This window comes from Bactrocera dorsalis, chromosome 3, assembly GCF_023373825.1.
Source record: "Bactrocera dorsalis isolate Fly_Bdor chromosome 3, ASM2337382v1, whole genome shotgun sequence".
NCBI classification, from domain to species: Eukaryota; Metazoa; Arthropoda; class Insecta; order Diptera; family Tephritidae; genus Bactrocera; species Bactrocera dorsalis.
In genome coordinates, this window is record NC_064305.1 from 24,870,035 (window position 1) to 24,894,074 (window position 24,040).

General features: G+C 30.7%; 1 protein-coding gene across 30 annotated transcripts in view; it reads left to right on the top strand.

Annotated features, from left to right (window-relative positions):
* The window catches only part of LOC105228702 (ice-structuring glycoprotein), a 558,714-nt gene that overhangs the window by 310,277 nt on the left and 224,397 nt on the right, over positions 1-24,040 (top strand). For 2 of the 30 annotated variants that reach the window (XM_049452399.1, XM_019991170.3), the window contains exon 1: positions 2,569-2,708. The exons of 26 other annotated variants lie outside the window; for them this stretch is intronic. The gene's annotated coding sequence lies outside the window, so the exon portion shown is untranslated. Of the gene's footprint in view, positions 1-2,568; positions 2,709-24,040 lie in introns of those variants that run through there. 2 more of the 30 variants (XM_029551251.2, XM_019991171.3) reach the window with 2 other exon arrangements.

Genomic DNA, 24,040 nt, shown 5'->3' on the forward strand with positions numbered 1-24,040 from the left:
AATTTTACGGAATATATGTTGTTTGTTGCCTAACCAAAGGTGGAGGAAGGATCGGCATTTTCGGCATATTTTACTCTTTTACTGTCATAAAGGTAAAATTGCAGTTCAAGCCAGGCGGAAATGATGTGATGTGTATAGCGAAGATGTGTTGACCAACCACCAATATCAAATTTGTTTGCAAAACTTCCTGCCGGCAATTTCAAACTTGGAGATACACCTTGAAGCCGATGTTGATAAATAAAGTCGTTAATCGATGCGCATCGTTGAATAATAACTCGAGAGATTGCCGAAGAATTAAATTTGTCTAATGCGACCATTTCCATATGAAAAAATCCTCCAAAAAATCTTTTTTTAATTGTAGTAAAAAATTAAATTACATAGAAAGCGACCCAATATAAGCCCTTTTATACCAGGTTAGCAATCAATGTAATTTTTTTTGAGTCCTGGTTAATCCTAAACAAAAATAAATAACAAGTTGAAAAAAATTGGAATAAGTAAAAAAATATTGAAAAAATTTAAAAATATTAATTTATTCCTTCTCTGAGAAAATGTAAAATTTGGTTAGGCCCGAGAAATAATTACTGATTTTTTTATAGACTGAGACGAAAACCGTTTTAAAACTGATTTTCTTAAATAAATTATAATAATTATTCTACATGAACAAAATTATATAATAATATATAAATTAATAGTGACAAATTGGCATCAAATTTTAACAAAAAATAATATAATAAAATAAAATTTAGAATTAGTTTCTAAAAATTTAATTTGAAAAAGTATAAATATATTTTATAAAATTTTTTTAGATTGATTATTGCTAATCTAATAGACACAAGACAGCCTCATATATTTTAAGGACTCGAAATCAAAGTTAATTGGTTTTCAAAATTTACTTTATAAATTCCTAAAAGTTTAAAAAAGTATTGAAGGAAATACAAATTATTAATATAAAAACTGAATAAAAACTTTAACAAATTGTATGTCATAATATTACTAAAAATTTACAAAAAATAAGGAATGGGAAATTGAAAATTAATTTAAATAAAAAATAAAAATATTTTTATTTTGTTCAAAATAAGAAAATTATAATTTTATTTTTTATTTAAATTATCTTTATATTTTCGCTTTATTATTTCAACTTAATTAAAAATTTAATTTATTTAACTTATATAAAAATAAGATTTAAATGTTATTTCTATAAATAAATAAAAATAAATTAAAAAATATAAAAAATAAATATTTTAGTAATAAAAAACAAGAAAACTTATGATTTTTCGAACTAAAAAAAATTCTTACGAAAAAATAGTACAAATTCCACAAATTTTATTGCGTACTTTGCAGTAGGAAGACAAATAGAAATTCATTTCGAAAGACAAGTTTCTAAAAATCAATATTTTTTTAAATAAAAATTAAATGTAATCATTCCGAATATTTATTTTTACAATTAAAATAAAGTTTCTATAAAATATTGCTTAAAGTAATGTCTTACTTATATGTACATACATATGTATATATAATATCTAATTAAATAAAATTTTAAACAAAATTTTAATCAAATGTAACCTCAACACAAGCCAGAAATGACATTTGAAGCGATTTAAATTTTTTTTTTTTGCAATTAGCAAGAAATAATATAAAATACTGAAGCTATTAAAATAGAAATGAAATCTAAGCTCAATTGAATCAAGAAGTGAATTTTTAGGTCAGTAAAATAATTTTTTGAAATCACTAAAAGTCATTGTCAAATATTAAAAGTTATAAAAAATACAGAGCCAAACATATTTAAATTTTACTAGTTGTTTATTTGTGCCTCAATTTAACCTCAAATATTTTTTAAGAGAATTTATTGAGTGAAATTACATAAAAAATGTGCAAAAGTTTTTACACTTATTTTTATAATTTTCAACAATTTTTTTCTTTACAGCATTGCTAAATAGATAAATAAATACAATAAGAATATAAAAATCTCCAAAACAAGGATTTTATTGAAAAATATTAACTAGTTTTTAATAAAAACAAACAAACAACACAAACAAAAGTGGCAAATGAAAGTAAAAGTGCAAAGCAAAACAATTCAGAGAACAACTTGTGCAACAAAAGTATAGAAATATACATACATACGTACACATACACATACATAAATAAATATGTATATTTGTGTACAATAAATTATTTACACAGCCAATCAGCGCTAGCAAATCGGCAGCAACAAAAAGTGTGTGAAATAAAAGAGAAAAGTAAATAGAATAATAATAACGGTAATAAGAGGCAGGAAAGTTCATATTATTACTACTATTTTTAAACAAAAAGGCGGCAAGTGAGTAAATATAAAACAAACAAACTGCTTAGTGTTAGTGCGATTTGTTGTTGTTATTGCCGTGCATTACAGCGCGCTGAACAAGCAAGAAAAGTGAACAAGTTCGTCACCGCGATAAAATAAAATACAACATCAACAAAATATTACAGAAATAAAAATAAGAACCGCAGCAATACTAAAAAGCTGCGACAAAAATCCAACAACAACAACAACAAAGCATCATCTACAGATTTCGCCTTGTGCATATGACGAGCTCATTTTTCTCGTGCAGCAAGCGGCAAAAGTATTTTTTCACAAAATCAAACAAGCAGCCCCAACAGCCCCAGCAACAACACAACAGCTGCAAATAACTGAGAAAATATTTTTGCATCTCATTTTCAATGAAATTAAGGTAAAAATTAATTTTAGAATCGAGTAATTAAAAAAGAAAATATTTTAAATAGTACATACATATGTATTATGTTGCCTCAAGTATAGAGTCACTCACGCTCACATGGGGAGTGTATGGGAATGAGTGCGCCAGTGTAACAGCCCGATATCTGAGTTGAGTGTGCTTGTGAGCGTTTGATTGTTTTGAGTGTTTCAAGTGTGTGGAATGATTATGCGGCGTGTTTGTCATAATGAAAGCAAAAATATTTTATTTATACAAAATAATGGTTGTAATTTTTATACAGTTATGACAATCATTGTGTGGGTCAGTTAACGGGTTTTATGTAGTAAAAATTGTCAGCTGAAGTGTATCGATATTTTCAAAGTTTTTTAAGCTTTTCCACTACACCACTTCAATTTTAAACAGAAATATTTGGGATTTACGTAAAACTCGAGGCTAAAAGAACCTCCAAATGTTTTCTAAAGTGCTTAAATTTTTTTTCGTTTACAATAAAAAAATTTTCAATACTTTTAGCATTCATAATAAAATGTCTTTTCCTCTATAAAAATGTTATATAAGTAGGCAAATTTACAGTTAAAAGCAGCACCAGAGGACTGAGAGAGTCTTTGGACACCTTCAGGACTTCAGGAACTATTTTAATAATTGTGGGTACTAGTTAGAAGAAGCTAAAATTTATTAAAAAATCCCTTAAATATATTTAAGCATTCGGTTATTATCTAATTATCCAAATCACTTTCACTAGAGCTTTCTTTTGAATTATAGATATTCAATCAAATCACAATTTTGTCAGTCGATTTTAAAGCTGTAGAATACATACATACAAATATCACATGATCACGTTAATACCGCTAATTCTGGGTTAAGTGCATCTGATTGTCATCGAAGGATTTAGTCAGACTAATTTAGGGTAGTTGCCAGTCAGACTTTCATCGAGGTTACCCGATTTTTTATATATAAATACGTATAGGTGATCCTCATTTTGATAGGTTCACAGATAAATTGTTATGTAGTTTTACGCCATACGAAATCGTAGATCACTTTCTTTCAAAACACGTAATATTTGTGAACTATCTTCAGCACCAACTTATTGCTTCCGCTCCACAATCAAATTCTATGCGAAATATTTACAGTCTGGCGTAAATCTTCATATCAGAAATATATCTTCTATAAAGTATCCTAAAATAGCACTCACACGTCCCAGACAAATGGGGCAAATTCGAAGAAGTCAATATGTATAAGATGGGGAGTAGATTTGCAAAGCTCGCCGGAGAAGCGTGCAAAAACTCAGTTTGCTGCGCCACGAAGTGTGAAAAACGAAAATTGGGAACTGCCAGCGGCGGCGGCAGGCAACTTGAAGTAAATGTACGTATGTATGTATGTATTTATATTTATTAACAACGTGCATCGTAACGCGTATCTGTTGGCTGTGCAGGCTTTTGCCTTGCTTCAAGTATGCGTTTTTCGCTTTTGTTTTCATATTCTTCAGGTTTTTTGTTGTTGTTGTGCGGCGTTTTGCCGAACTGGAGATGGCAAGCAAATATTAAAGCATGTGTGGCGGTATATTTGCCCATACAATATGTGGTATACAAGTATATGTATGTAGATATCGACATATATGTATGTAAGTATGTACAAAGTAAACACGCATATTTCGTAGGCTCACGAGTTTTCGTTCGCTTTTGCGCTCAGTGACGTGGTCCACAACACGAAAGCAGCAACAACAAAATATTTCGTGTATTTCTTATGTGGTTTGTGTGTGACTTTTTTTGGTTTTTGGAGCAGCCGATAAGGCAAATATTTGAAGTGTAAAAAGTACAAAAGAAAAAGAAAAACAAGAACAACCTCAAAACAATGGCAAGCCCTTCAAGCATATGCTTAAACATATGTATGGATGTAAGTGTGTGTTATGCAGCAGTTTATGTTCTGCGTTCAAAAATTATGGAAAGTATTAAATTTACTGTTTATACTTAATATATGAATGTATGTTTGTATATGTACGAGTATATTTATGCATACACTTAAGTGGTAAATATTAGTTCCTTGCTTAGAAATTCGATCACCGTGAGGTTCGTTGTATAGTTCCCTTTTTTATAAACAAATGCGTAAAATTCTTTAGAATTGTCTGTATTGCTTATAAACAAATCACTTATGTACATACTTTTAAATAACCTGGTAATGAAAGGCAGCTGATCGACAAAATTGTTTAAACAAATACAAGAAAACTACAGCAGCATAAATGCAAAAACAGGTTTTTTTTAAGAACATTAACATTTTTTTTCCACTCTTTATGAAAAAAAACCAATGCAATATTATTGCTAGTTACTTTGCTTTAAAATTTATAGCAAGCCTCTATTGCGAATAACTTAATTTTATACGTAAATAAATTGTGCTATAATTTTATAGCAACTTTTAAGGCTTCCTATAATTTTGTAGAAAGTTTTATTTTGAATATAAATGTCTTATTTGCAATTTATGCCAACATCTGGCTGTAATTAAAGAGAAAATATTTTGCTCTAATACTTAATAGTAAGAATTCGGATAAAAAAAGCTTGCTGCAAGACTATTTATAGCAAGCCTCTATTGCGAATAACTCAATTTTATATGTAAATAAATTGTGCTATAATTTTATAGAAAGTTTTATTTTGCATATAAATGTCTAATTTGCAATTTATGCCAACATCTGGCTGTAATTAAAGGGAAAATATTTTGCTCTAATACTTAATAGTAAGAATTCGGATAAAAAAAGCTTGCTGCAAGACTATACTTATAGCTTCATAAATATTTATATTAACATTTTAGACTATTTTTTCAAGTATCTTTTCCTTTATTATCGCAAGCATAACATATGTACATATGTATTTATAGTTCACCAATTATCTTATAGCCATGGCTAGCCTTAAACTTTTTAATATTTTCAAAGTGTCATATTCCTGCAAATCTCCAAGAAAATTCGGAATTTCGATTTCATCATGTTTATCTTAATGAGCATAAAGTTGTTTGTTTTTTCATTTACTAGTGAAACGAGCAAAATATGTGTGTGAGTTTTGTACTGCTATAACTTTTATAGGAACTATATATTTTATAGCTTGCGAATAATTTATATCTACTTGCCTATATGGTTTTTATTTCGCCATCGTAATCAATTTTATGGCTGTTCCATGGCAAAATAAAGTGCTACAAAAATTATAGAAAAAACAATTAACAAGCAATTTTGATTTTCTGCGTCGCTTGCTATAATTAGTATCAGTCTCTAATAACTTTGATCATAAAAAAATGAATTTTATAGCTCTTAGTTAGCAAAATCAAGTGCTATAAAAGTTATAGGAAGGCAATAAATTAGCCGTTTTAATTTTCTGCATTATCTATTGTACTTTCATAAGAAAAAAATGTGTTACTGATGTTCCTATAATATTTATAGCAATCAATTATTGTATGCTGAAAGAATACTTTATCTATTGCAATAATTGTATGATTTCTCAAAAATGAAAGACGTTTACATTTTGTATAATGTTACTATAACTTCTAAATCCACGCATGTGAGAATTGTACAAAAATTTTGCTAATTACATCAACAAAAGGTTTTGCGCTACTCAGTGCTAATTATGCCAAATGTTCAAATTGGAATTATGCAAATGTGCTATGAATGCACATAAGCGAATGTTTATAAGCATAGACATATATGTATGTATGTGGGCATTAGAACTTACGAAAACTTGCTAATATGTTGGCTAAATGAAATAGGCCGGTCCAACATACATATGTATGTATGTGCTTAACCTTGCTGTCTATCTTAGAAGACTTAACGTTTCTTTATGCGAAATTTCGTTAGCAACAGCGTGCCGCACTATAAAAAGACATAGTGCTTTTTAGCACATATGTACATACATAAGTATAATACATACTATCTGCACTTCAAATTTATAATATTTAGTCGGTATTTTTCATGTTTCTTACATTTAATTTCCTCAATCTCAACAAATTGATTTAAATATAAGCCCAAGTAACGCGCTAAAGTTAATTTATCATAAAAATGCTTACTTTTTTTTACTTGTTGCCACTATCGCGGCACAAACGACTTAGTCACTGCGTCTGGTTTGTCAGGGAATTCAATGTAAATCACTCTCACTCACTTTCTCACTCACTCACACGCTCACTCACGCGCTCATTTGCCCCGTCACTAGGTCCGACCATTACATTTACTTACTTTCCACCCTTTTGCCTTTTTACTTTTACTCGTAACTTTTTGCTTTTCCCGCTAAATGTTTGACAGTTTTATTGTATTTCTTTATTTGCACTAACACAAGTTTTTTTTTTTCATTTTTTATTTGTTTATTACTTATTGTTTACTTTGCCATACGATTAAGCAATTTGTTTAGTCACTTGAAAGCAATGATAAGTTTACTGATTACTTTCAGATTATTGAGGCGTGTGAAGTTGAGGTAATGAAAAAATGTAAGTAAAAAGTTAGAAAGCTTACATATATTTACAGCAAAATTTCGAAATTTTGAGAACTTTCTCGCTTAGAGAAATGTAACTCGAAATTAGTTAGGTTCTCCACCAAAACTATAAATCTTGCAACTTGAGTCAATTAAGTAATTATTGAAAGAAGCAAAGACACTTAATCGTATAAACAATAGTTAGTAGCACAAATATTTTCCGGTAGCTTTTCTTGCCTTGATAGATTTGAGTACAGACCTTTGTTCTCCAATTTTTACTTTGTTCTACTATGTGCTCGGAGTCTTAGTCACTTTATACATAACTTTGAGTATAACTACTCAACTTATGCTTAGTTTTTTACCTACTCCAAACCTTTCATAACAGATTTTAGTGCAGTTATAATTCTAAATAATATATTTGGACTAAAGATAAATAACAGTCCGTTTCTGCTACTAAAACTATGTTTCTCCTACTTAGTCTGCATTTTTGGCAATAATATATATTTAACGAAATCACCCAACGAAAATGTCCGTCAAGTGAATATTGTATATGGTATATGAATAGTATAATATTTTGAATCATAGGTAATTAAACGTGCAAAATTATTCCATTAACTTCACTTAATGAAAAAAATTCACTTGTTTGGGAGAACTGAAAACAGAGTAAAACGTTGCCTACATTTAGGCTACCTATTAAAAAGGATAAGTATTAAGCGATGACTCCCACACAATACAAACTGAACGATCGGTGTCAAGTGTTTGTATGAAAAATTTTCCAAATTGACGAAATATCTTCGAGAAATTTGACTTAGGTAATTGCCTAATACAATGGTGTAATCTCCAAAGAAATTGTTCAGATCGAATCACTATAGCACATAGCTGCCAAACAAACTGAACGGTCAAAATCAAGTCATTGTATAGAAAGCACAATTGATGAGATATCTTCAAAAAATGTGTAGGAGTTATTGTCTATGACAGTGATACAATCTATGAAGAATCGAATCAAAACCAAGTTCAAATTCAAAGTACGTTTTGGAAGTCCATAATTATTTAGTATCAATTTCTTTGCTTTGTTCCAAACAAATTCAATTTTACACTAACAATTTCTTCCTTCTAATCAAATGTGAAATAAACTGGAAAAATGAAATTAGCAATATCGGCAATGGTTATATAATTTTTTGCAAATAAAATGTTTTACAAGTAGTTTAAAGGAGAAGACACAAAACGTGCTTCCAATTCGCAAACTTTCGGCTGCCGCCTTACATCATAAACACCATTTAAGTTGTTGGCATTAAAATTCGCAAAATTTTTTATCACCGCAGTATAAGGAACTAGTTTGCGGAATATTGAATTAATTCAACAAAAAATAAGTTAAAACAACAAAAAATCAATACGAATTTATAAACATCTTGGAAATCAAAAAATGCAATAGACTAAAATCAATTAAAAACTTAAAATACATTTACATACACATATTCACATAACAATACACATGCTATACTTATAAGACACGTACAAGCGTACATGCACACAATCAAACAAACACAAGCATTAAGGCTCATAAATATCTTATAACCGCACACAGCTTTTGTTACATATAACCAATATTTTTATACATTATATACTACATACATACATACGGATACCTACATATGTATGTGCATAAATGAATTGGTTTATAAAAGAGATGCTAGCATAATGGATTTCATGTTAAAATGGCACAAAATAATCAGCGGCAAAAGAAAAACTGGTTTCGGCTGACACACTTTGAGCGCTTAAGCTCTTACTTTTTCACTTTTCTTTTCACAAACACACACATTTCAACACTTAAATATATACATATACATGTATGTATGTGCACATATAATTTTTCTATTTTTTCTTTTCTTCTTCACCTTTTTTTCCCTAAAGCGCATCTTCGATTTCGATTTCGACGAGCCATCTGATTATTTAAGCTTTTTGAAAAACCAAAAAGCAAAATTTAAAAAATAAAAGTAAATAAATGCAAAGCAAAAGCAGTCTCGGCGCATAAATTGGGCAAGAAAGTGTTGCAAATTGCGGTGTTGCATGTGAAATATTGTTTGCCAAATCGAATTGACAGCTCCACAAACAAAGCAATAGACATAAAGACTTACGTAATTGAGTTTAATAACTCAATCAGCACAAAATAAATTTAAAGGAAAATGGAAAATAATATATACAAATATATGTACGCAAATATAAATGCATACATTTATAAATGAACCAAAATTAAGATTGAAGTAGCTAAGAATTTATATAACAAATCATAGCTTCTGTAGAAAAAAGGGCCAGCTTGAAGTAGTGCTGAAATATTTAATTTAATTTTGGCCTAAATTGTGGTAATAATAAGAAAGTGCGACAAAAATGTATTAATTTTCGTTTAAATTTTTTTAAATAAAAATTACAAAATAACTTATTAATTTTAAATATTAATAAAAAAGTACAAAAATTTTAATTTTTAATATAATTTTTCTTTATAAGAAACAAAATTTAAAAATAACCAAAAATTCCAAAAAAAATATCATGGCAATGTGTTTTTTTTTTTTAATTTTCAATAAAATTAAATTTTAATAAATAATTTTTTTAATTAAATACACTTTTAATTTGAAATACTATTTTAAAATTATTAATTAAAATTTATCAGTTTTGAAGAAATTGCATTCATAAAAAAGAGAATAATTGCATTTCTAAATTCACATAATTGGAAGTAAAATTACCCCGAAGTAAAAAAATATTTAAGGTTTTTTTTTTTAATTTTTTATAATAACAAACTATGGAAAAATGTTTTTAATAATCAACAAAAAAATATAAAAAAATTATAAAGTAATAAAAATTTTATAAAAAATGTATATAATTATAACAAAGTTTCAAAGATATGAAATCTTTTTAGCAAAAAAAAAAAAAATTAGCAATTAAAAAAACTTATTTTTTTTTTAATTAAAGGTAATATTAGTTCCAACTACGTTAGTTTTAGAAATTTGTATATTTCATTTATTAGAAATGTTATTTACAAAATTTACTTAAATCAAAAAAAGTCATAGCAAATAATTTTTTAAAATTACTTAATAATTTTTTTTTAAACAAAAAATATTTTTTAAATCCTAATAATCATTAATAAATATTTTTTTTAACGAAATATAATAAAATGTTTAACTGAAAAAAATTATTTTTTATATTAGATTTTAATAAAAATGTTTAAAAAAACATGCTGAAACTATTTTCTTTAACTAAAATTTCATAAATAAATTAAAACCGATAAATTAAAATATAAAAGCATAAGCAAATTTGCAATAAATAAGGTCAAAGTGGGCAAGTTAAAGCTGAGAAGCATGAAATAAAAATATTTAATTCTGACAAAATAAATTTTAATAAAATAATTAAATTTTTCGCATTCACACGTTTTACCTAAACACTTTAAATTTTTATTCAAATTTTTTTCATTAAATGTATAATATTTCTCACAGTTAAAAGTTTTCCATTTGAGGATTTGAGTTGGATTTAATGACAGCAATATGCTATAGTAGTACGATATCGGCGGTTACGCCAAATGAGCAGCTTCTTGAGGAGAAAAAACGTGTGCATTTTTTCAATGTCTTATTTATGCCTTAAAAACTGTGAGACTAGTACACATATACATATTGTATATGTATAGATACATATATAAAACCTATACAAAATCAAAGTCAAATATTCTTTCCTTCTCTCTTCAAAACTGCTGTCTGTCCTCACAACTCCAGCTTCACTTTACGTGCCCTTCATGGCTGCCCATTGTGCATTTTCAGCTATAACTTATTTCGTTAGCTCTGCCACTAAACGGTATATTTAACAAATTGAATTGAAGTCAATTGGATGTTGCGCGGGAAAAGAAAGAAAGAAGCATATGAAAGAGGTTAGGCGGGAGGTTAAAAATTCCGACCTTTTCGCTGTCAAGAGTGCAATGCAGTGCGTTATAAATATATACATAATATATCATTATACTTGCTGTATATACTCACATGCACAAATAAATATAAATATGTGCCAACTACATACATATATAATTATATTATGAATCATTTGCAGAAAGTTTCAGAATTTCACAGTGGAATTTCATTTTCATGGCCATTGCACCAAAATTAACTGCATCTTCTTTTTACAAGCTATATACTAAAACAATTGCATTCAATTTGATTTACTAAAATATAAATATTAAACCAAAATATATGTCAAATTATATAACAAATAACTTTACAAATATACTTATATTTATGCAATTTTTAAACTTAAAATATATAATTTTTTTGTTATAAATTTGAAAACAAAAAAATTACTTATGTTTTGAAAATTTCAAATTTCAATGTTTTCAAAATCAAATTATTTCAAAACCAAAATTGTTAAATTAATTTTTTAAATTGGTTTATGCTATGAAACAGAAATGCATACAAAAACATTTCCTCCAATTTCATGAATTTCTTATTAAATTTTTGGGGTTTTACCAAACCCTCCCAACCGAAAATCTACGTGTAGAATGCGCGAAACCGCATGGCAGCCAACAAAAAATGTGCTTATGAATTTCCTTTCCGACACCCACATTGCGGCAGCAGTTGTTATGTTATTTCAAATTTTATTTTTCAAACTTTCCTGTGTCCAAATCGAGTGCTATTTATATTTTTTTGAATCCGGTGCCATATAAGTATATGTACCCTACCATACATACATATGTATATATATGAGACATTTCTATATAAACAAATTCTCTGAACATTTTTGCTGTTTTACTTCGTGCGCTTTAAAAATAAAACAATACAACACGAAAATTTTCGAAGAAATTGCGGCGAAATGCTTTTCGCTGTGTTCCAGTTCCTTCATCGTGTACTTTTCCACGCTTAGCGCTGTACCACCATAAGTGTGTATATTTATGAATAGATATTTTTTTGTGTATCTATGATCTTCAACAGTGCAGTCTATTTCACCTTCAGCATTTTCCTACAGCCCTCGCACGCCCGGCCACCTTCACTAGCCGTCAACCATGCGCCTGTCGGCAGCAGTCGAAATGGCTGCCGCCAGTTTGTATTTTTAGCTCACCCCAAAAGCGTCAGCGTGCATACAATCAGCCAAGCACACATGCTTTCAAAAATTCTCAAAACTTTTCGTTTCTGAAGCGGTTTTTCTTTTCTTTTCCGCTATATTTCGGAATTTCATATTTTCCTCGGCGTGTTTTTCGCTTAGATTTAATTATTTTCAAAATGCACATGCCAATTCCCGTTAATTGAATGCATGAATTCATTTTAATGCCTGAAAGATTCTATTTGAAAAAGTCAGATAATTTAAGTAAAATAAATGCTGTGGACTTAAGGAAAATATTACATTGAGACGATTCAACGAATTATGTCAGCAAAGCTTTAAATTTTTTGACTTTGAGGAACACAGTTTTGAATACAATTACATTTGAATTAATTAACTTCTTAGTGTTATTGTCACTTAGCTTTCATTCAGTTGTTATAAATTTTAGGCAATTTACTAATCGACTCAATTACGTGCCTATTAAATTTATTTTGTTTCATTTATATGCAATTATTTTATTAAATCTTTTCACAACAAATTAGCGCAGACAATTTACTAATTGACTCGATTAAATATATAATTAAAATGCCTATTAAACAAATTTTTGGAACAATTTTAAAAAATATTGCTATAAGGTTACTATATACAAATTAATTTAGTTAATTATGTCAATTTACTTTGTCAAACTTTTAAAATAAACAAAAAGTAATAGCCTCTTCGCACTGTTAAACTAATTTAGTACATTAAGATTATAATTGCCGACTATTTTATTAGCGTAAGGCTCGATTAACGATCAGCTGTTATTAAGCAAATTTACAGTGTGGACAACCCGCAGGTTTCCATTCCAATTCCAACTCGATTTAAGTTCAATTTAGAATTAAAGTAGAGAAATTTACTAATTGCTCTATTAAGTTTCTCTGTGAAACATGTAACTATATTAATTTAGTAATTTATAAACAAAATATTTCACTGCAGCAAAAGTACTTTGCTGATTTACTCAAAGAAATGACTAATGAATGATGATTGATATTGTTGAATAAAATTGAAATACATTTTTCCAAAATAATTGGAGGAACTGAAAGCATTGTCATAACATATTATTTGTATTACAATGTAAAAGTGTTTATACATATTCAAATCGCAACTGCAAAAAAATTGCCATCTTAACACAGTTATTGTATGATTTCAAACAAAATGCCATAAGTCCCTTCCTTTGTGTTCGCTCAGCTCTTTGCACTTTCGCTCAGTTACCTACTGCTGCAATCATTAAGTCAATATTCCTTTCACCTTTTGCCGGTAATATTTGCCCCAATTTCTTTACAAAAAACAACAACAAAAACATGCATTACTTCACTACAGCATACTCTTGCTCCAGTTTTATTGACTCACTCACCACGATTCGTTAGCTAAGCTAATTGAGTTAGAAAGAAAATGCGAAAAAAGACAACTTAAAGCAATGCAAATAGTTGGAAAAGCAACCAAAGGCATGCAGCGGCAGTAATTAATATAAAAATGGACTATAAGCCAGAAGTATAATAGACAAATAGAGAGACAGAGCATAAAATATTTGAAAAAGTAAAAAAAAAAAAATTAAAGGGGAGACAATGAAACAGAAAATCCTATTGTCATGGAAAATAAGTGAGCAATTTTCAAAGTCAAGATTTGCTTAAGATGCGGAAATAGCAATATTAGAGTTTATGAGAACAATAATTTTTATAGCTTTTAAATTTTTTAAGCAAAGAAAGTAAGAAAAATGTAAATTTCAATAGTTCAAAATTTTCTTACTTCTGCAAAATAGTGCTTTCTAAATAGTACTATCTTACACAACTAGTTATTGTGGTGCTAGTCCTTGTAAAAGTAGCTTACTTTCATGTCTTGTTATTCTTATTTTCACCAAATTTTTTTGTATTCTGTGTACCAAGGTTAAGTTCCTTGCTCAAGGGGATGGCCTCCGTATCGAACTGAGAGTTAGTAGCTGATTAGAGGTTGACAGGTATAAAAAAATTTAATTTTAATTTGAAATGTTTTTATCGAAAGGGTAGTATGAGAAAAAATTTAAGTAAAAGAAAGTTTGAAGAAAGGTATATTTTTCTTACAGGGCATTAAAAAATCATAAAAAATTTTAAATTAAAAAAAATGTTGCGTCATATTTTTCGTGTATGATTACATGAGAAGAACTTTGTATATTAAAATTCTTAAAACAAATAGTGGTGATGAGTTTTTTCTCACAGAGTATTATGACTAAAATTGTACTTTTTCTCTTACGGAATATTTCGTAACATTTGATAATATTGTTCTGTAAGAAACCTTCCATTTTGTGTATCTCCAAATATAAAATCTTAAAAAATTTTGTGGTGTTTATTTTTTCCTATAGGGTATTGTCGAAAAAGTGTTATATTTTCCTTAAGGATATTTAAACATTTGATAAGAATGCTCTATAGAGAAAATCGAATTTTGTAGTATGATATATTTTCCTACAGGGCATTATGAAAATATTTTTTTTGCTACAAATTCTGCGGTGCAATATATTCCCCTACGGGTTTTTATAAGAATGATCCTATAAATGAAAATTAAGAAAAATTGATCAATTGGTGTGATCTATTTCGTACAGGGCACTAAGGCCTACGAAAAAAACGCTGAAAAGCTGTAGGTTTTGTATTTACATTTACGTAACTGCGAACGCTTGGCATTTGCATGATAAACATTTCGCAGCTCGTTTCTTATATTTTAAAAGTTTATTAGTAAATCAAGAAAAGGCCGGTTGTACACAACAGATTTTTAATATAATTTTTTACAACACAAAGAAAGCTCTCATTTATACGAAACGAGTCGAGAAGCGTTACAATCGAAAAATGCAATCGCAATCGATAAATATATCGATAAGTTTGAATATACCGTTAAAAATAAGCTTTGCTGATCATTTACAGAAACTGCCGTTAAAATAAGAGCAAATTTCGCGGACAATTTGCAAAAATTTCGCACTTCTCCAAAAACAAAATAAACCATATTTGCCCAACCAAAAATTAGGTGATAAGCCCTAACACCTTGTAGCAAACGCTTCGAGGCCAACAAGAAACAAAATATGGTAAATATCAATTAGAGCAAACAAGCAGCAACAGCAATAAAGTCACAGCATAAAGATAAAGACAGCAAATGTCAACAACAACAACAGCGGAACTTTCAGAAATTAAGACAAAAGCAAAAACAACAATAACAACAACACCTAGAATAATTAACACAAACATAGACGCTTAGCTCGAAGCAGCAAATAAATGCTAATCGTGTTAGCGAGAAGGCAATTTAGAAGTGAGAGACAAATTGAAGAAAAGTATTAAAATATTATGGAAAAAAATATTAAGGCGAAGGCAATGAGTTAAAGACCATCCGTACATACATACATATGTATATTCGTTTGGCATATTTTTGATACAAGATTAATTAATAATAATGAGAGTCTGTGAACAAAGACAGAAATTCGCAGAGAAAGGCACAAGGTGACTGGGAGTTAAAATAGAGGCTTTGCATTGTATGTTATGGCAACAATACTATACGAGGTGTGTTCAAAAAGTATCGCGAATCTTAACAACATCATGAGTTCTTGCCACAGAGAAGAACGGTCAATAAGGAATATTACCTGCAAGTTATGCGCAATTTGCGCGAAGCAATCCGCCAGAAACGCCTGGATTTGTGGAAGAACAAAAATTGGCTTTTGCACCACGATAACCCCCCCGCTCACACACATCGTTGCTTGTGCGCTACTTTTTGGCCAAAAACAACACACTAATTATGCCGCAGCCACCGTATTCCCCAGATCTGGCCCCCTGTGACTTTTTCTTGTTCCCTAGACTGAAGAGGCACATGAAAGGATTATGTTACGCTTCTCTTAACGAGATAAAGACGGCATCGAAGGAGGAGCTGAAGAAGATAAAAAAATGATTTTTTGAAGTGCTTCGAAGATTGGAAAAACCGTTGGCACAAGTGTATAATATCTTATGGGGATTACTTTTAAGGGGACAAAATAGATATTCATGAATAAATAAATAATTTTTGAAAAAACACAAAATTTGCGATACTTTTTGAACACACCTCGCATGCTTATCTTTTTTCTCATATTTCCCCGATCTTACCAAGAACCATATTCCGTTGACAATTTCATTGAAATTTGATTGAAATCATGGAATAAATCATCTTTTAGCTAATAGTTTAGGTTACTCTGGTGGTCTTTTGAGTCACGCTTAGACCAGTTTAGGGCCTTAGCGTTGATAACTAGAGTGCCCTTAAGTAGTTCACGAGAAGTGGCGATTCTTCAGCTGATAATACTAGTCATGTTAGTTAAGGGTAAGAAGACAAAAAGCTATAATGAACCGTTATATGTACATCTATATTTGTTTAATCATTAACCGTTTTTATGGACAGTTGAATGAAAAGATATGCTCTATGAAACAGGGGAAGTAGTAAAACTTGCCTTTTTATGTAGAACATATGTATGTAAATTCTGATGGGATTACCCTAGAAAAACATTGTTGTTGTTTATGTGTATATTATTCAACTTCTCTATTGTTTTTGTTGTTGCAGTGTTTTCCTGCGCAATGTACATGTATGTATGCATGAACCGGCAACATTGAACACAATGTTAGAAATAATATTAATTAAAAAGAAATAAAACAAAAATAAACAAAAAATATTGCGCCAAGCAAAAACAACAACAACAATAGCACATTCAAGTCAAAGCGTAAAAATACATATACGATTTAAAATTATTAAAAATAAGAACAACAACAAACAGCAGCAGCCAAAAATAATTTCGTTTCGTGTCAGATAAGCCAAGCAACAACCAGCCAGCCAGCTTGGGCTGAGCGCTGAGAGGGGGCTATTATGTGGAACTACACAAAAAAACGGCGTTAAATCGCAAACAGCTACAACAACAAAAGTCTTAATGCATTTATTATAAATCCAAATTGAATTTCAAGCACAAAAATAAATGTTAACCAACAAAAAACCGTGTAATTGCCACGCTGGAGGGCAAAGCCAAAGCAGAACTCACAAAAACAAATTAACACTGCGCTCCTCTCTTCAAGAAGACACAGTCAGCTATTGGTTGGATGGCGGCATGATTTGATTCTACTTGTTTCGGTTTTGTTTATTTTCGACTATTTATTTTTTCATTAGCACTTTTCGGCAGTTGTTCACGCTGTCTGCCGCCACACACACATACACACACACATATACACACACACTCAAGCGCATGTACACTCTTCCAAAACGCTGAGGCAAAGATCACGCGCAGCATCCCAGCGCACACAACAAGCAAAACAAGAGAAAAAACAAAAAAGCAAAATACACCAACAAAACCCAGCATCAAGCATGTAGGTGAAGAAGCAGCAAGTGATGAGCGGCAGAGCAACAGCGTGACGTCGCCGCCGCTGAGTGACGCGGCGCTGTGCGCGCCCCCACAACGCTGTTGGCGTACGCGAGCGCGCTCAAGCGATCGATCGATCGGCTCCTACGCTGGCTGCGCTGCACGCTGCCAAACAATATGCTGTAGAAATTATTTGCATATGTGTGAGTGTGGCTACTCTCCCTCGAAGCCGTTTGACCACAATGACTAAGTAGCCGCTGTGGCCGGTAGCTGCAGCGAAGAATCAGTGAAAGACTGGATTTGGGGTTTTTGGCTGACGTAATTGGCAATGTACATATGCTGCTACGCGTTGGAATAATTTCTTCGTGTGCGGATGCTGTTTGACGGATTGCATCTCATTAAACGATGGCTTCGTTTGAATTAATGTTAGGGCCGTTGGCTTAGAAAAAAATCTTTTTGTTGATATAATAATTGTAAAAATTGGTTGATTTAAGCTTTGTGTTTCTTACTGTGCTCTCAATGATTCTATCTCAACTCGATAGTTTCATTCGTATTACAAATTTTGATCATATTGTGCAATGTTTTCAATTTATATCGTTAACTTAGCTCAAATTTTTGAAGTTGTCTCTACAAGAAGTCTGAAGATTTGTTGAGATGCTGAAAATATGCGATCTTTAAAATACGTACTGCTAAGGGGTTAATTATTTTTGCGTTCTTTATTCCTTATATATGTAAGAAAACAGTAAGACTTAGCAATTTTATACCATTGTGCCATTTTTTAAGCTAAAACATAATGAATTTCAATAATGCATCATCTTCTAAACCGAAAACACAATAAATTCCATTTTATTTATAAATTTTGTACGTTATGTTTAAGAGTTAACTGCAGAATAGCAAATTAAAAAAAAAAAACATATCTTTCGACTTTCCTAAAAGTATTTTCTTTTCGCAAAGAAGTTTGACTCGAATTTACAGTCACTTGGCTCTCATAATTCAAATATAAAGTGTAGTTTTTAGAGAAATTTGTCGTTCCCTGTTATTCCACGAGTGCTCTTGACTAAAAGTGATTATACAGCAGTACTTTGAGTAACCTCTTTCGGGTACAAGCAGTATGTAGTTCGGTAGGTTTTTGCTCTCAAAAATATTATTTTTACATAAGTATGTAGGCATGGTGTGTTCTGCGCTTTAAAATGTGTTCCTTACTTGGAATGATTTTACTGAGGAGCTTTGTATACATGATTTTGACTACAAAATCTAGTTGTTGATTTTTAAAGTGGAATATTTATATATTTATTTAGTTTATATTAAAAAATTTGAGCTTCAGTAGTGCTGATCTTGCTGAAAAGTTACGAATATATTCTGCCGGCTTTGATCTTTGATTTGATTTCTTAGAGAGTTAAGATTATGTTCTGTCAGCTTTGTGGGTGCTTTTTGTTAAGTGAAACAATAAACATTTCAGAATCTTTTGAGGTTTGGTATTTAAATTTGTGATCGTCATGTGACTGGATCTTCATAAAGAGTTATATGTGAATTACTTCTTGTCTTGAAACGCTAGTTTAAGATCTTTACGAGCGGAATTCACTAACAACTTTTTGTGTTTTGTGCCTTCGAAGTGTGATCTTCACTAAAAAGAGTTCTTTCAAGTACAATTTTTCATTTTCTTTGGGCATACTGTGACATAAACAATCAGAAAATACTGCTTCGACATTATTTATGCAGTTTTCTTATAAATTTAGAGATCTTAAATGAAAACAATTTGCTGGTCTTGTCAATGATCTTCACTACTAGTGATCTTGTGAAATTCTTACATTCTTTTAAGCCGCAGCTTTTGTGTTAAATTCTTGTAAGGGCTAAGTTGTTATCACAAGTCATGCTTACCAAGTATATTTATTGCAAATGCTGCTTAACTGCTCTTCGGTTGCTTGACGCTCGCTTTTGAATGAAGACAATTAAATGAGGCGTTTATAATTGTTCATTACCGTTAGGCGTCGCTCATGTGAGTACATACGCTAACATATGTACATACATACAAACATACACATTTATATTTAAGTATGTATGACTAACGCGCGTCTCCACTACTATTTTAATTAGTGGCTCATAAAACAACAACTACAACAACAACAAAAAAAACGAATAAAAAGCAACAGCAATTAAGAGTAAGTGCGACGATAACACACTTAGAAATTGAAAGCATAACGAATAATAATGCCTTTTATTACGACAAACGCTTGTAAACGCAAACGCCGGCAAAAGTGAAAATAAAAATGCGATAAGCGAAGTTGGACGCAAAGCTTTGCGGCGGAAAAAGAAAATAAAAGCGCTTCACTTAAAAGTATTTAAAGAAAAGAAAACTTCAAATGAGATGTCGGGTTTTTGCATTTAATTTGCTAAAAACTGTTTAGCGGTTCAAGTTCGTAAAGAGCACAACAACAACAACAACAACGATACTAGTTTTCCTGCTTCGCCTTAACTGACTTCGCTGACTTTGAAACACCAGCCATACACACACAAAGACATACAGACGTAGCTGCATTCACATCTCCCGCGTCGACTTTCGACACACACACACACACCCGCCCGCCCACGCAAACACACACACATACGAAGATACTGTCTCGTAGTTAGCAGCGCGTTCCGGCGTTTGCCAGCTTTGAGGGTCAGCAGTAATTCACACATTTTTACGAGCGTTTTGCTTGTATTTTGCCATTTGTCGCTATTTGTTGTAATCACATTGCGCATGTGGTTGTTGTATGTTGCACTACTGTGTTTGTTCCTCTGAAGAAATATTCTTTTCAGTATGTGACTTGCAAAAAGATAGAACTTTTGGAAGAAATTGTAAAAAATGTTTTAAAAAAAAAAAGAAAAATCATTGCAGTTATACAGTTAGTTAGTATGACAGCTATAGCTATAGTGATCCAATAACATTTGTTTCAACAAATGACTTTTTGACTTGGAAAAGACGGTTGCAAAAGTTCAGATCGATAACTCAAAAACTGAGAGACCAGTTCGCACAAATACAGACATACGGATAGGCATGCGGAAAGGGCTAAATTGACTCAGCACGTCACTCTGATCATTTAGTTATGTCCTATCGGGCATCTGACGTTTTCTATTATTTCCTGTTCAGATTGTAAAAACTAAAATCATAATAGCTTTGAAAGAAACTTGCTTATTTGTACCTTCTAAAAATAAGAAGTTCACTAGTAGTGATCTTGCTACAGAAAAGTAAATTTTGTAACCGATTTTATATGTTATATTTCAATTTTATTTATAGCTAGTTTCACCAACAGATATATTTTTCTTCCTGATTGTGTATATAAATACTAGGCAAATGTAATGTCATCCTAAATGTAGGCAATACTTTATTTTATATTTTTTGAAATGCTCTAAAAAGTGGTAACTGGAACAGAGAAACTAAAAATTAAAAAAAAAGTCAATTATTTCAAGTGTATTCCATATAGCATATATTGATTTCTACAACCGTTTTTTTCCAAATTGCTATATTTTGTCAGCTCTCCGCCAAGTGTAAAATATAAACGGGTATACTATACATATATATTTACGTTCAATAGATATTGGTATATGTATGCTTTGTGTTCATACAAAATATTTTTTGCTTTCTTTCTAAGCAATTAACATTGTTGTACTAAAAATATGTACCTTCCGACATACTTAGAAGCATTAGCTACTTTTTGCAGATTTATTTTCTTTATTCGAAGCTAATATATAAATATGGTTAATATAAAAGGGTGTTGAGAATATGTAAAAACTGTTCGATCCTAACTTAGAAAGTTTTTAATTTTTCTTAACTCAGTTTCCGACAAAAGTTAGAAGTTGGGGCTACCTGAACTATGATAAGCGGTTAATTCTTTTAAATGCTCTCACACATATTTTTGATTGTTATGTTCCAGAGAGAACTTGGTCAATACAAAGAGAATAAAAACGTTTTTCTAAACTTGAAAAATTAAACGGAAAATTTAATTTGTAATTGTTTGAAAACTTTAAAAATTCGTGCGCTGCTCTCTTTCTTCAATCATAATTGGGAATCATGTAGTCAAACTCATTTCTGTGCTCTTTATTGATAGAAGAAGTATCATTAATGAATATTTTAGTTGTTCGTGATAAGTATAAATAACTTCATAAATAGTTGTGGGCTTATATCAAGGTAAAAGTCCACTATTTGTTACTATAGAAATAGAATTATCAACACTTCAATTGGAAATCCCCAACCCCAAAAAAAGATCTAAAACATTTTCGCTGAATAATGATACTATCACAAGAGAAAGAGAAAATTTTTATTGGTTTCCACGACAACATACTAAAGAGAACGCAGGCAACATACTCACATTTATGTTTATGGTTGTAAATATGTATGTAGGTGTGCACTACCAAATATTGATTACTAAATTATGTGATCAAAAAACGTTCAGTCATTTCGTTATCAGATTTTTCAGTCAACTCACTTGTACACCTTTATTGAAATAGCGTGCAAAAAAATAGAGTAGACGAAGGTGTGTGGTTAAATTTAGGCAATTTGGGACATTAGTTGTAGAGCGATCGGTGTGGGTGACGAAACGAACGCACATGCTGCTAATGAGGCGCGCGTCTTTGATTAGATAAAGAACAACATTTGAGGGGCGAAAAATCACAATAATAAAAATGTGAAAGGTAAAAAGGTAAAAAAGTGAGTGAAAGGGTCAAATTAAAAAAAGAATGAAACAAAACAAATTCAAAAGCTTAAAGCTACAATTAAGTCGCTTAACGGCACATGCCAATCACATAATACCACTCATAATTGTTATTGTCTGCAAGACTTCAAATTCATTTACCAGTAATTCCAATTCATTCACATGCCGCAAGTGAATACCTCCATCTGTCAATGTCACGACGCGGCAACCGCGCTCCTCTGCAACTTTATGGGGGTACTTTGTATGCACAATACACAACGGCTTTTATATGACTTTAATGATAATTAAAACATGACTATTCCTTTTTTATTGTTATTGTTATCATTGTAGTTAGAAAAAAAATGTGCCGAATATGCTGATAATTTAATTAGAGCGGGCCAGTGGAGCAATTTTAGTAAATTGTGGAGCTCGAAATTCACAGAGGTTGTTAATAAAAACTATTAATAAATTATCCACAAATGGCGGTGGATCTTTGTAAAGAGACTGTTCTTCAAAAACTTTTCTGGAACTGCCTAATAATTGTTAGCAACCTTATTCAAAGATTTGAGCTGTAGTCATATTTAATAAACTACCTATTAGACTTTTACTTTGAGGTTATCTATGTAAAGGTATTCTAGATATTTAGATATCTTTCTAACTTCTCGAAGGAAACCTTCGAACAATGTGCTCTTTTCACTTAACCTTATTCTATAGGTACTTCGAAGGTTAGGCAATAAGTATGTGAACAGAAAACTGTCTTTAGATATTGGCTCACAACATTTCATACTATGACCTGTTACCTAAAGGCTTAATGTTAATAAAATTTGGTAAATAACACGCTCGCTGAAATTTCCGACCTTTTGTGGAAGTATAAACCGTTCAAAAATACAAGGCAAAGCGAGATATTAAGGAAAATTTAGTAGAAAATTCGGAATTATTCTTATTTTCTACAATTTTATAACAAATATATAATAATATTTGCTAGGTGATCCGGCAACAAATCCATTCTAGAGAATATTTAAAAGTTATGCTTAGAGAATGGTGGGAGAGAAATTATGTTCCAAGAACTGTGGTCGCTTCATTTTTGTTATGAAAATTTAGTTTATATTAGGTTAGGTTAAGAGGTCGATCTTAACAGGGATCACATTTGGACAGCTTAGGGCGCCTCTCCGTTTTGGTACCTGAAACATCTCCTACATACATATATACTGGATCATAAGGTCCTTACAAATCGACAAAGCGCTTTGAGCCTACCATAAATTTGTTGTGACGTCTAATATCAGTTTCGGGTATATCTTCTGGTTTGTCCACATATTTAGAAGGTGTTTAGATATATATTTATGTACATAGATATAATATTTCCATACTTGGAACTAGTTTTAGATTTATTTATACAATTTAGTTTCTTTCTTAAATAAATATTGTGAATCTACTTTTATCGTACAGTCATATTAGTCATCTGTGGCACAGTACGACTTTCTTAGACATCGAAAAAGTCATATACCACTTAGTTATGAACTGCCATTCGCGTCTAATACCATCTCTGACACTGCCGTATTTGGTTCCACGCGGTCGACCACTTCAGCTTCTTGTCTGTTTTCTCAGCATTCAGTCATAGCTCTTCTTGACAGCAGAGTGTCTTCCGCTATAACATGCGGCATCTCACCTGCGTTTACTCAAATACCTGTGTACATGTGTCTAAATATTGTATGTGACACTTTTATGGCAACGCTTCGTTTTATACATGCGCTGGCCGTTACCAGTTTTTCTACTAAAATTGTGATTTCATTTGACATTATGTCA